The sequence below is a fragment of the Miniopterus natalensis genome, chromosome 7 (assembly GCF_054644295.1).
Source record: "Miniopterus natalensis isolate mMinNat1 chromosome 7, mMinNat1.hap1, whole genome shotgun sequence".
In the NCBI taxonomy this organism is placed as follows: domain Eukaryota; kingdom Metazoa; phylum Chordata; class Mammalia; order Chiroptera; family Miniopteridae; genus Miniopterus; species Miniopterus natalensis.
This window is the reverse complement of record NC_142087.1, coordinates 12473254-12485334: the sequence shown is the minus strand read 5'-3', so window position 1 is coordinate 12485334 and position 12081 is coordinate 12473254. Positions and strand designations below refer to the sequence as shown.

Here is a 12081-nt window from a genome sequence, read left to right as displayed (position 1 = left end):
ACTCACCTCTTATTCCCTTCCTTTTGTGATTTAGCAAGCAGTGACATTGATTGTTGGGTGGCCACTCTGGCAAATCATTCATTTCTGTTCTGCCATAGCTTGAGATTTTAGTAGGTAAGAAGTTTTGAGGTGGAGGAGAGGCCTTTAGTCTAAAAGGCTCTCTGGCTTTTTTTAACCTACAGAATAAAATTTTAAGTATTTGCAGCACTTTATATGACCCCTCCCTCATCTATATGATCAATCTTTAAACATTTAAAACATTTCTTAAATGTATAGAAAAGTTAAAAGTACAGCTCTTTCTCAGTTACTGAAGCCTGTGCTTAGGCGCAGACAGGATAGTGAAGCCAACACACAAGTGGCTGAGAGCTAGGTTTGTGGCAAAACCTAAGTGATTCCCACAGAGACCCTTCAAATCCCACCTAGACCAAGAGCTGAAGCTGATTGTCAAATATGGGTTCTGGAACAAATGTGAGCTCTGGAGGATCAGCATTACTCTGGCCAGGATCATAAGGCTGCCCAGGAGCTGCTGATGTGAGCTTCCATTTGAAGGTAAACACTGCTGCAGTGACTTATCTGCCTCCAGGTGCTGGATGAGAGCAAGATGAACTGGATTACATCCTGGTCCTAAAGACCAAGGATTTTTTTTGGAGAGGTCTTCAAGTTTGGCTTGGCCAAGTTTATCCACCATGCCTGAGTGCCCATCTGCCAGCTCCTTGTCAGTGTCTGCAAACAGGTAGTGAATATCCTGTCCTCCATTGTCCTCCTGGACTCCCAGAAGCACATCTGTGACTGCCCCCACCTCTGCTTTCCTTACAGAGAGGCCTCATGGAAAAGGAGAATGCCATAAAGGGCCAAGGCAGGGCTGAAGCCGGCAGCAATGAGGAGGAGGGTTAAGCCCACCCTTCTCCTCCTGGACTGGTGGGTTGTCTAATTTTCCAGTCAGATAATAAAACAGGAACAAAAAAGAAGAAGAAAAGACAAGTTGCAAGTACAGGCCAAATGACTTATTTTTCTAAGCCATTTGAGAGTAAGATGCAGACCCTCGAATACTTTAGAGTCTATTTTTAACAAAGACTTTCTCCTATGTGGCCATAATACGACCATCAAGTCAGGAAATTAATATTGATACACTTCTACCTTCTAATCCTCAGACTCCATTGAAGTTTTTGCCAGTTGTTCCAATAATGTCCTCTGTAGCCAAAGGATCTAGTTTGAATCACACATGACTTGTAATTGTCATATCTTTATAGTCTTCTTCAATCTAGAATAGTCCCTTAGTCTTTACTTGACTTTCACGGCCTTAACATTTTATCTTTTCAATCTTCTAGCCAACAAAATACAGTGTAAGGTCTAAACTGAATTGGTTGCTATTTTGTTTTATATCAGTGATTGAGATTTTAAAAAATTCAATGAATATTTCATCTGGGACCCCCAAAGAGTTGCCAATTTAAATTTTTATGAAGAAAGAATATTAAATTTTTTTAAAAATATGTTTTTACTGATTTTAGAGCGAGTAGAAGGGAGAGGGAGAGAAAGAGAAATATCAAGTGGTTGCAACCCGTACAGGCGCTGACTGGGGATCAAATCCACAACCTGGGTATGCACCCTGACCAGGAATTGAACCTGCAGCATTTCAGTGCACAGAATGATGCTCAACCAACAGAGTCACACCGGCCAGGGCAAGAAAGAATATTTTGAAACTGTAAATATTAACTTATTACCATTCAACCAAAAATCAAAATAGCCCTAGTCAATTTGGCTCAGTGGTTAGAGCATTGGTCTGTGGACTGAAGGGTTCCAGGTTCATTTCCAGCCAGGGGAACGTACGTTGGTAGCAGGCTCAACCCCCAGCCCCGGTTGGGGCACGTGCGGGAGGCAACCAATGTGTCTCTCTCACATCAATCCTCTCCCTCCTTCCTTCCTTCCCTCCCTCCCTCTCTCTCTGAAAAGCAATGGAAAAGATATCCTTGAGTGAGGATTAAAAATAATAATAATTTAACTGCAAAAGAATAGCCAGGATATAACACCACAAAGTATAGTCTTTTATATCAAATAAATTTAGCTTTATAAAAAAAACACCACTGATAGATGAAAATATTATTTAAGATTGGCATTGGCTTATAGACTGGCTTGTGTTTTTCTGCTTCTGAATCTAAGCTAACATTGGTCCTCTCTTCTTGAATTGGTCTGTTCCTTATCTGGGCCAGTTTATATCCTGATTATTCTTTACAAACCACCTGGAATGTGATCTTCTTTGTGAAGCTTTTTCCAAGTCTCACTTTCCAGTTTTCTTTCTTGCTCTCCAATAGAATGAACAATAAAGTCTTGAATTAGAAAAAACATTTAATGAAGTATTCCTCAGTTGAGGCAACTGAGGCCCAGAGAAGTGAAGTAATTAAAAGGTCTCACACTGTAAGAAGTAGTGAAGCTTGACCTAAAATCCAGATTTCCTGACTTCCAATCTAGAGCTCTTTCCCTGTCCATTTACTTCTCTATCATTACAGCATTCCTGCTCAGGGGCTGAGAGTGTTTCAGCTGGAGCTAAAGGTGGGCCTAGAAGAACAGCATAGCTGAGCTTGATCAGTTAAGGTAGGGCCAGACCCTAGAGGAATCCAGGACACAGGGCCAACAATATGAACTTTATACATTAGGCATTAGGGAGCTTGGAATTTTGAAACAGAAAGGACAAGAGAATATTACAGAATCTTAGGCTTAGGGGGAGTCTCAGACATTATCTGTTACCTTTTTTGGGATGTGAGGCTTTGAGAACAACCTTCATCTAGGGTTCTAAGGTTTGATCTACTTATTATAGTTTGAGCTGGGTGGGGTGGCAAGGGGGGGGGCAGGAGTTGGAGTGGTAGGATAAGGAGGAGACTGAACTGAATCCCTGTAAATGCACCAAAGCAGGATCTGAGGCCTAAATTCCAGGAGGGTGAGCGAGTGCTGTGCTTTCATGGGCCTCCATTTTATGAAGCAAAGTGTGTAAAGGTTGCCATAAAGGACAAACAAGTGAAATACTTTATACATTACAGTGGTTGAAATAAAAATTGGGATTAATGGGTTCCAGAAAGCAGAGTACTCAAATATGTGGATACCAATCTGCAGAAAAAGCAAGAACTTAAAAAGCCAATCAGGTGCAGTATGCAGAGGGGAAGATGAAAGGGGCTGCCCCAGGAAAGAAGACATCTGGTCTGCAACAGAAAAATGTTGAAGTGAAAACAAAAAAGAACAAACAGAAAACACCTGGAAATGAGGATGATGGCAGTACCAGTGAGACACCTTAGCCTCCTCTCAAGAAAAGAGCTCAAGTAGGTCCTACTGTTGAAAACAAGGAAACATTCATGAACAGTTGAAGTTAAAGGAAAGATCCTGAAGAACTAAAACCATGGCTTGTTGATAAGTGGGACCTAATTACCTGGCAGAAACCGCTCTTTTATCTTCCTACCAAGAAGAGTAAGGATTCCATTTTGGAGAATTATGCAAATTACGAGAAATCTTGAGGAAACACAAATAATGAGTATGCTGGTAAAGTTATGGCAGGGATAAAGGAATACTTCAGTGTAATTTTGGGCACTCAGCTAGTCTACAAATTTGAGAGGCTGCCTTATGCTGAAATCATTGCAGATCACCCTGATGTACCAATGTCCCAAGTGTATGGAGAGCTACATCTACGGGGATTATTTGTACAAACTGGAGTGATGCTGGCCTATATACCTCTGGATGAGAAGAGCCTTGCTTTATTACTGAATTATCTTCATGACTTCCTAAAATACCTGGCAAAGAATTCTGTAACTTTACTTAGTGCCAGCAACTATGAAGTGGCTCCTCCTGAGTCCCGCCGGAAAGCTGTGTGAGACACTTCCTTACACTTAGGTTTGGATCTCTGTGACACATTTCTGTTCTTAGTCCTTCTCTTGCACAAGTGATGTACTTTGGAAGTGTTAGTGTACAATAGAATTGATGTTTGTTTTCTGTTTGATTTTGACCAGAATATAAAAGGTTACAGCTCCTTTTTTTTCTTTTTTTCTTTTTCATTTTAAAGTTGTTACCAGGGTATTGATGAACAGTGGAAAGACATACTGTGGAGTTCTACTACCTGATTGACAAAGCTGCTTTTGAACGGTGGTGGTTCTATTCCTTTGACACTACGCACTTTTATAATATGCGTTAATGCTATATGACAAAATGTTCTGATTGCTAGTGTCAAAGGTTCAATTTAGTGTGTATAACTGATCACACTCATCCATTTGTGCTCCTTTAAAAAAAATCTTTTTTATTGGTGCTTAAAGTAAAGAATTTATCCTTGGCAAGTCATCTGCATTGTTCCTTAGGCATTTTATCTTTGCTCAGATTTGTTGAAAAGTGGTGGCTTTTTTATGGTTTTTGTTTTTGTGTCTAAAGTATGTTTTGACGTGATAGATACAATGCATTGTGTAGCTACACTTTTCTGGAAAAGCCAATCTTTTAGGAATTGTTTTTCAGATCTTTAGTACATTTTTTCTTTAAAATTCAAACAGAGAAAAAAAGTCTTATAGTTTTACTAGCTGAGAGAATCATTATTTTATTTAAATAAAATAAGATCCTGAAGCTATTCACCCTGAAACACATAACAGTTGTTATACAGGAAACTTTTTTATAGCATATCAACACCTGCATTTCTGAGTGTGATTTTTGACTGAGGCTCTTTTTCAAAACCAGTGTTTGTTTCTTTTTGACTATGATGTTTTAATACTTCATTTATCCACATGAGCAGTAACACAGACCTCTTGTTGAACTTTAGTTTCAGCTTCTCTTAAAGTTAGAGAATTCAAATGTGACATCCCAAACTGACAGTAACTTAATTTTATTTGTATGGATAGCCATGCTCCATAGACAATCCACTAGCTTCTAGCAGCAGGTTTTGTTGTTGTTAGATTTTTCTTTTTTTTTTATTGTGTTAAAATACAAATAACATAAAATGTACCAGCTTAATAATTTTTAAGAGTACAATTCAGTGGTATTAAATACATTCACATTGTTGTGCAGCCATCACCACTGTCCATCTCCAGAACTCTTTTCATCTTATAAACCTGAAATACTATACCTATTAAACAATAACTCCCCATTCTCCCCTCCCCCTAGTCTCAGGCAACTACCACTCTACTTCCTGTCTCTATGATTTTGACTGCTCTAAGTACCTCACATGAGTGGAATCATACACTATTTGTCTTTTTCATGACTGGCTTATTTTTCTTAGCATAATGTCCTCAAGGTTCATCTATGTTGTAGAATGTGTCACAATTTCCTTCCTTTTTAAGGCAGGGTAATATTCCATTGTATGTCTATACCATGTTTTCCTTATCCATTCATTGGTTGGTGGACACTTGGGTTGCTTCCATGTTTTAGCCATTGTGAATAATGCTGCTATGAACATGAGTATACAGATATCTCTTTCAGACCCTGCTTTCAATTCTTTTGGGTATATACCCAAAAGTGGAATTACTGGATCATGTGGTAATTCTATTTTTAATTTTTTTAGGAACCTCTACACTGTGTTTTTAAAAATATATATATCTCTACTGAATTCAGAGAGAGTAAGGGAGAGAGATAGAAACATCAATGATGAGAGAGTCATTGATCCGGTGCCCCTGCAGGCCCCACACCAGGGATCAAGTCTGCAACCCAGCATGTGTCCCGACTGGGAATCAAACCTCGATCTCCTGGATCATAGGTCGACTCTCAACTGCTGAGCCATGCCAGCCGGGCCCTCCATACCATTTTTCACAGCAGCTGTACCACTTTTACATTCTAACCAACAGTACACAAGAGTTCCAATTTCTTCATGTTTTTACCAACACTTGTTGTTTTCTGTGTTTGTTTGTTTTTTATAATAATCATCCTAATGTGTGTAAGGTGGTATCACTTGATTTGAAATTCTCCAGTGAGTAGTAATGTTGAACATCTTTTCATTTGCTTATTGGCCATTTGTTGTCTGTGTCTTTGGTGTCATATCCAAGAAATCATTGCCAAATCCAATATTGTGAAACTTTTGTTCTATGTTTCCCTCTAAAAGTTTTATTGTTTTAGGCCTTACATTTAGATCCTTAACTTTTAGATCCTTGACTTAACTTTCGTATATGCTGTTAGGTAAGGGTCCATAGACAATCTACTAGCTTCTAGCAGCAAATTTTTTAAAAAAATTAATTTTATAGATATGTGCCAGGCACTGTACTAGGTACTTAGTATATAGTAATATACAAGGGAAATCTGGTACTTGTCCTCATGGAGCTTACAATCTGGAAGGGGCAAGATTTTTGCCTATGAGATGGAATTTTATTTAGGAAGGAAATGTTGGAGATAATGTATTTTTCCTTATTTCGGGGAGTGGGGTCATGTTCCTAGGAGCAAATGGATGAATTAGTGCTCCTATCACTGCCAAGGACTGTGAAAGTAGACATTTGCGGGCTTCCTTGCCTGAGTTTTTGGGTCTTTCAGGAAGTTCTCAGGATATTGAAAAGATCATGATGGGTATGATCTTGACAAAGCTTAAAGTGGATGGCAGTCTCCTCTGCTTCTCACAGCGCTCCTGGAGATTCTTAGGAGATAGCCTTCTCCCTGTTTATTTAAATACATTCCAAATTGGTGTAGTGGAACAAACACTAGCCTGGAAGTCAGAAACTTGGGACCTAGTTACAAATTTGTCCATAATCATTCTGTGTGACCTTGGCAAGCCACTCCCTCTGGATTTCTTGTATCTTTAAAATGGGATTAATAATACCTGCTCTACCTGCTGTTCCAGTAGCTGTGAGGATCATGTGAGGGAATATCCTCTAAAGCAGTTTTATACTGTTCTCAAGTGAGGAATTGGCAGGATTTTTTTTGATCTACACAAACCCATGTGAGGCAGTCATGTTGGGTTTCATTACTTTTATTTGGCCTATACCTTAGCTAAGTTCTTTGTTTCAAAACCCATGTAAGTAAAACCTCTCTTCTCTGAAACTGACTTTTAGGGCCCATTCTCCTGTTTCTGAAAGGGAGAAATGAGAATCACGGAGTCTAAGATACATTAGAGATTATCTGGTCTAACACTAACCTTCCCCCTCCTCCTGACTCCCTCCTTTCATCTTATACTTTACAGAGAAGGAACTGAGGCTCGCCCTGGTCGGTTTGGCTCAGTGGTTAGAGCATCGGCCTGTGGACTGAAGGATCCCGGGTTCAATTCCAGCCAAGGGCACGTGCCTTGGTTGCAGGCTCAATCCCTGGTCTGGAGCTGGGGTGAGTGCAGGAGGCAACCAATCAATGTGTCTCTCTCACATCGATATTTCATTCTCTCCCTCTCTTTCACTTTCTGAAAAGCAATGGAAAAAATATCCTCAGGTGAGAATTAAAAAAAAAAAAGATAGAAAAAGAAACTGAGGCTCAAAGGGGGGGAAATTTATGCAAATTCACACATTGAATTAGGGGTCAACAATAAGTCTAGGTCTGGTGGCTCCAAATAATTACCTGAAGATCTTAATAGTCCATATTCCTGGACATCACCCAGCCTGTTGAATCGGAATCTCCAAATGATAAGACTTCCATCTTATATTTTTTATAACCTCCTCAGATGATTCTGATGTGGTAGACAATGATGTGGTGACAAGGGTACCTTTGAAAAATTATTTAGGTCAGTGGCCTTAAACCTTAAAAATTGTACACCTAAAAGAATTTTGAAAAATTATGTAACTCATCACACATTTTAAAGTTCATACTTGAACATTTTATCATAATGTTAAATAACTGCAATGTGCAATGTGTTTTATATTGTATACATGTATATATTTTATATATCTTTTTCAAAATCTTGGAACTGCAAGTTTAGCTCATATAATTTATAGAAAATGTCCACCGTACAACCTAACTTGCATAGCCAGTTCTTATTGTCAATATAATCAACTAAATCAGATTTACTTTCTGTTAGAAAATGTCTGACTTCTTTCTCAGTTAAAACAAGTATGTTAATATATGACCCTGAGAATACTATTTAACTTCTGAATTATAATTCTAATAAGGCAAGTAGTCTTGCCATGAGTTTGTCACCTGAATGAATTAAGGTGTTACTTCTTTCAATACTGATTTCTTGCAGAAGCTCTATGATTTGCCTTCTTGGGTCTCTCCCTGTAAAGTTATACATTCTCAAAGTGTCCCTTTGTTTGGCACTCTGGAGGTTTTTTTGGTTTTTTGTAACCTCAACATTGTACAGGCATAATAAAGTTTGGGATGAGAGAGAGAGAGAGAGATGACATTTTTTTTATAAAGTGGGAGAAGAGTATTTGTGAAAGAGAAAGTGGGAAAGGAGATCCAACTCAGATCAATGTTAGGAAAGATTACATATGAAAATTGAGTATCTGGACACTTTTTCTCTTAAAACTTTCTGCTCATATAGCCACAGGAATAGAATACCCTAGCTTGAAAACATAATGACTTAAACTATGCTACCTATCTAAGTAACAAAGAACCATTGTAATGAATATTTTTGAGTAAGTCTGCTGTACTTGAGGGACCTGATGCACATGTAAAATGGTGTCACTGGCTTTCTTCCCACTTCTTTTTCTGCTCCAGGCACATTCCTATTTAGGCAGCATTCCAAATGCTGTGATAATAAAGGATCTGAGAGGGTTGTCTTCATTCACTTGTTTTGGGTAAGGCTAGCAAGGGACACATGATGGTAGGAACAAATGTGTGTGATTTTCTGCCTGTAATAAGCATGAATGCAGTAGGAAAAGGGTTACTTTCTATACTGGCCCAGGTCTGCCTTCTCAACAGAAAATAGGTACAGAATCCAGCTGGCACCAAGGCCACCTTGGCCAAGGGTAACAGGCACAACGTCCCTGGATCAAGGCCTGAAAATAGCTGGCAGAAGGACAGGCTACAATAATAGCCCAGATTGCAAAGCATGAGTCCCATAGCCTGAACCTCAGATCCAGAGGCTTCTTTCAGTGCCTCCCATGGCATAAAGTTGAGAACTAAGCCCATTGTTGGGGCTCAAGAAACTCTTTTTGATATATCTCCAAATCCCATTCCACAAGTTTTATACTTTTTTCCTTTTTGTGTCTACCATTCCCCTCTGCTGGTCTAGCATCTATCTTCTTTGTGTGTTCAATAATCCCCTCTTTCCCTTTTTAAAAAAATATATCTTTATTGATTTCAGAGAGAGGAAAGGAGAGGGAGAGAAAGAGATAGAAATATCAGTGATGAGAGAGTCATTGATCGGCTGCCTCCTGCACGCTCCCAACTGGGGATCAACCCGGGCATGTGCCCTGACCGGGGGAACTGAACCCCGATTGCCTGGATCCTAGGTTGATGCTCAACTGCTGAGCCACACCCGGCCAGGCCCCTCTTTCCTTTTATGTTTCTTCACTCTGATAAGCCTGGATCTGGCTGATCACATGAGCAGAGAAGTTTGTTCATTTATTCATTTTTTTATTCATTTCATAATTATGTATTAAGTACCTACTGTGTATCAAACTTTGTGCTAGGCACAGAGGAGGAAACAGATAAAAAGATATCCTGTCTGCCTTTAAGGAACTCACAATCCAATGAGGGAAACAGATGTATACATATGACTATAATGCTAAAAATAAAGTAGATAAATGCCAAGTATTTATGAAAGTAGAGACAGTATGAATGAATGAATGAATGGTGCTAAGGGACAGTCTTTTTGGAAAAGAAGACTTGTAAAGATATCTGTTTTTTTCCAAATCAATCTGTGTGTTGCAGTTCCAATAAAAATCACTAGTGTTTTTAAATTTGAGATATAATTCATAGGATACAATTACCCATTTATAGCACACAATTCAATGATTATTTACTGTATTCAGAGTTGTGCAACCATCATTACAATCGTGTTTTTTTTTTTTAAATTGATCTTAGGGAAGAAGTGGGTGGTGGGGGGAGAAACATCAATGTGGGAGAGAGACATCAATCAGTTGCCTCCCTCATGGATCCCCGACCAGGAATCAAACCCACAACCTAGGCATGTGCCCTGACCAGGAATCAAACCCTTGACCTTCTGGTGCACTGGACGATGTTCCAACCAACCGGTCAGGGCCATCACAATCAATTTTAGAACAGTGTCACCACCCTGAAAAGAAACCTCACATTCATTAGCAGGAACTCCTCATTTTCCTCCAACTTTCCCCACCTCAGCATGAGGCAACTACTAGTCTAGTCTACTTAGTTTTTCTATAGCTTTGACTATTCTGGACATTTCATATAAATGGAATCATACAATATGTTGCCTTTTGTGTCTAGCTTCTTTCATTTAGCATAATCTTTTCAAAGTTTATCCGTGTTGTAGCATGTACCAGTACTTCATTCCTTTTTATGCTGAATAATAACCCATTGTACAGTAAGACCACTTTTATTTATCCATTCTTCAATTGATGGACATTTGGTTTGTTTTCACTTTTTGATATCATGAATAAGAGCAATGCTGCTATGAACATTTGTGTATAAGTTTTTGTATGGATGCATGTTTTCAATTTTCTTGGGTGATTATAGCTACACTGAAATCCATCCTTGATGGACTCTAACCCCACAGTTCCCAGGGCTCTTGCATTTTTATTTTCTTCCTTATGCTAATTCTGGCTTTGGAAACAACAGCCCCCTTTTGGAGTCCTTGTCATTTAGAACGAAAATGCCGTGAACTAGAGACATCTAGATTCTAGAACTAGCCATAGATTACTTTTAATATTTAAAATAATTAAAATTAAATAAAATTTAAAAGTGGAGTTCCTCTGCTACATTTCAAGTGTTTGATAGCTATCTGTAGCTTGTAGCTACCGTGTTGGATAGCACTGTTTTAGAATAATGCTGCTACTAATGTGTTAAGTAACCTCCAAGCCATCACTTCCCTTCTGTGCATTAGGTTTCTCATCTGTAAATAAGGATAGTGGACCTCAAAAGTGCCATCTTCCTCTGGCATTGTAAGTGATTTGTGATTCATTCTTTGAGGTGTGCCTCCTCCCACCTCCTCCTCCAGCTCTTCTCCCTCCTCTCCTGGCTAGTGCAGGAGTACACAGAGGGAACATTAGGCTGCTAATTGGCCAAGTTATATTGTTCCCACTCCCTGCTGCCTTAATGAAAGGGAAAGTGACTTGGGGTGTACTTACATCTGAGTGCCTCACATTTGTACAGTGATTTATGAATCACAGAACTCATTATTTCTTAATTTTACAGAATCAAAGAATCTCTAAGTTGGAAGGTCCTTAAAGGTCATCTGAAACTTCAGTGAACATGAATCACATGGGTTGCTTATAAAATTGAAATTCCAAGGATCTCATTCCCTGGAGAATGATCTAGTAGATATCAATCCTATGCTGCAGCTATATGAGCCTTGGCCTTGAAATTTGTGTTATTAACACTGTCTGACCACAATTTGATGCACACTTGTCTTGCTTGGTCCCAACCATGTCATGAAATCTGCTCTTTAGTATCCCTGAAAATCCCAAATTCAACATCATATCTCCAGAGTTAGTGAGCTCCCAAAGGAGTATCTTCCATCATTGGATGGCTCTGTCAATTAAAAAGGCTTTCCTTATATTGAACTCCTATTTAACGTAGCTCTTCCATTTATAGTTATATAACACTAGTTTGCTTCTTTCCCATAATAATCCTTTAGGTTCATTAATTCAGCAAATATTTATTGAACTCCTGCTATATACAACATTCTTTGCAAGGTACTGGGTAACAAGCAGTAAACAAGACCAATTTGGTCTCTGCCTTCAGAAAGCTTACTGTCTAGTAAGGGAGACAGACAATTAGCGGGGGATAGAAAAAAAAGAGATAAATAAATAAATAATTAAAAAATTATAGCTCGAGAAAAGTGCTATGAAAAAGTAGAGTGTCATGATGAAGAATAACAGGAAAGATGATGCTACTTAGGGTAGTTGGGGAAAGCCTCATTAGGGAGGCGACATTTAAACTGAGATCTGAAACATGAGATAGAGCAAACCACTCAAAGAGTTGGGGAAAGCTAGTAAAAGAACATGGCATGCTCTATCAGTAGGAAGGCAAATGTGTCTGGAGCCTATTAAGCAGAATAGAACAATGACAGAAGAT

At 38.9% G+C, this 12081-nt stretch overlaps 1 protein-coding gene and 1 pseudogene across 2 annotated transcripts in view; both read left to right on the top strand.

Moving 5' to 3' along the window:
- ACSS2 (acyl-CoA synthetase short chain family member 2) overlaps nucleotides 1-12081 on the top strand; it is a 42826-nt gene that overhangs the window by 11758 nt on the left and 18987 nt on the right. The window lies entirely within an intron of this gene.
- LOC107537204 (mortality factor 4-like protein 1 pseudogene) lies at nucleotides 1777-5638 on the top strand (annotated as a pseudogene).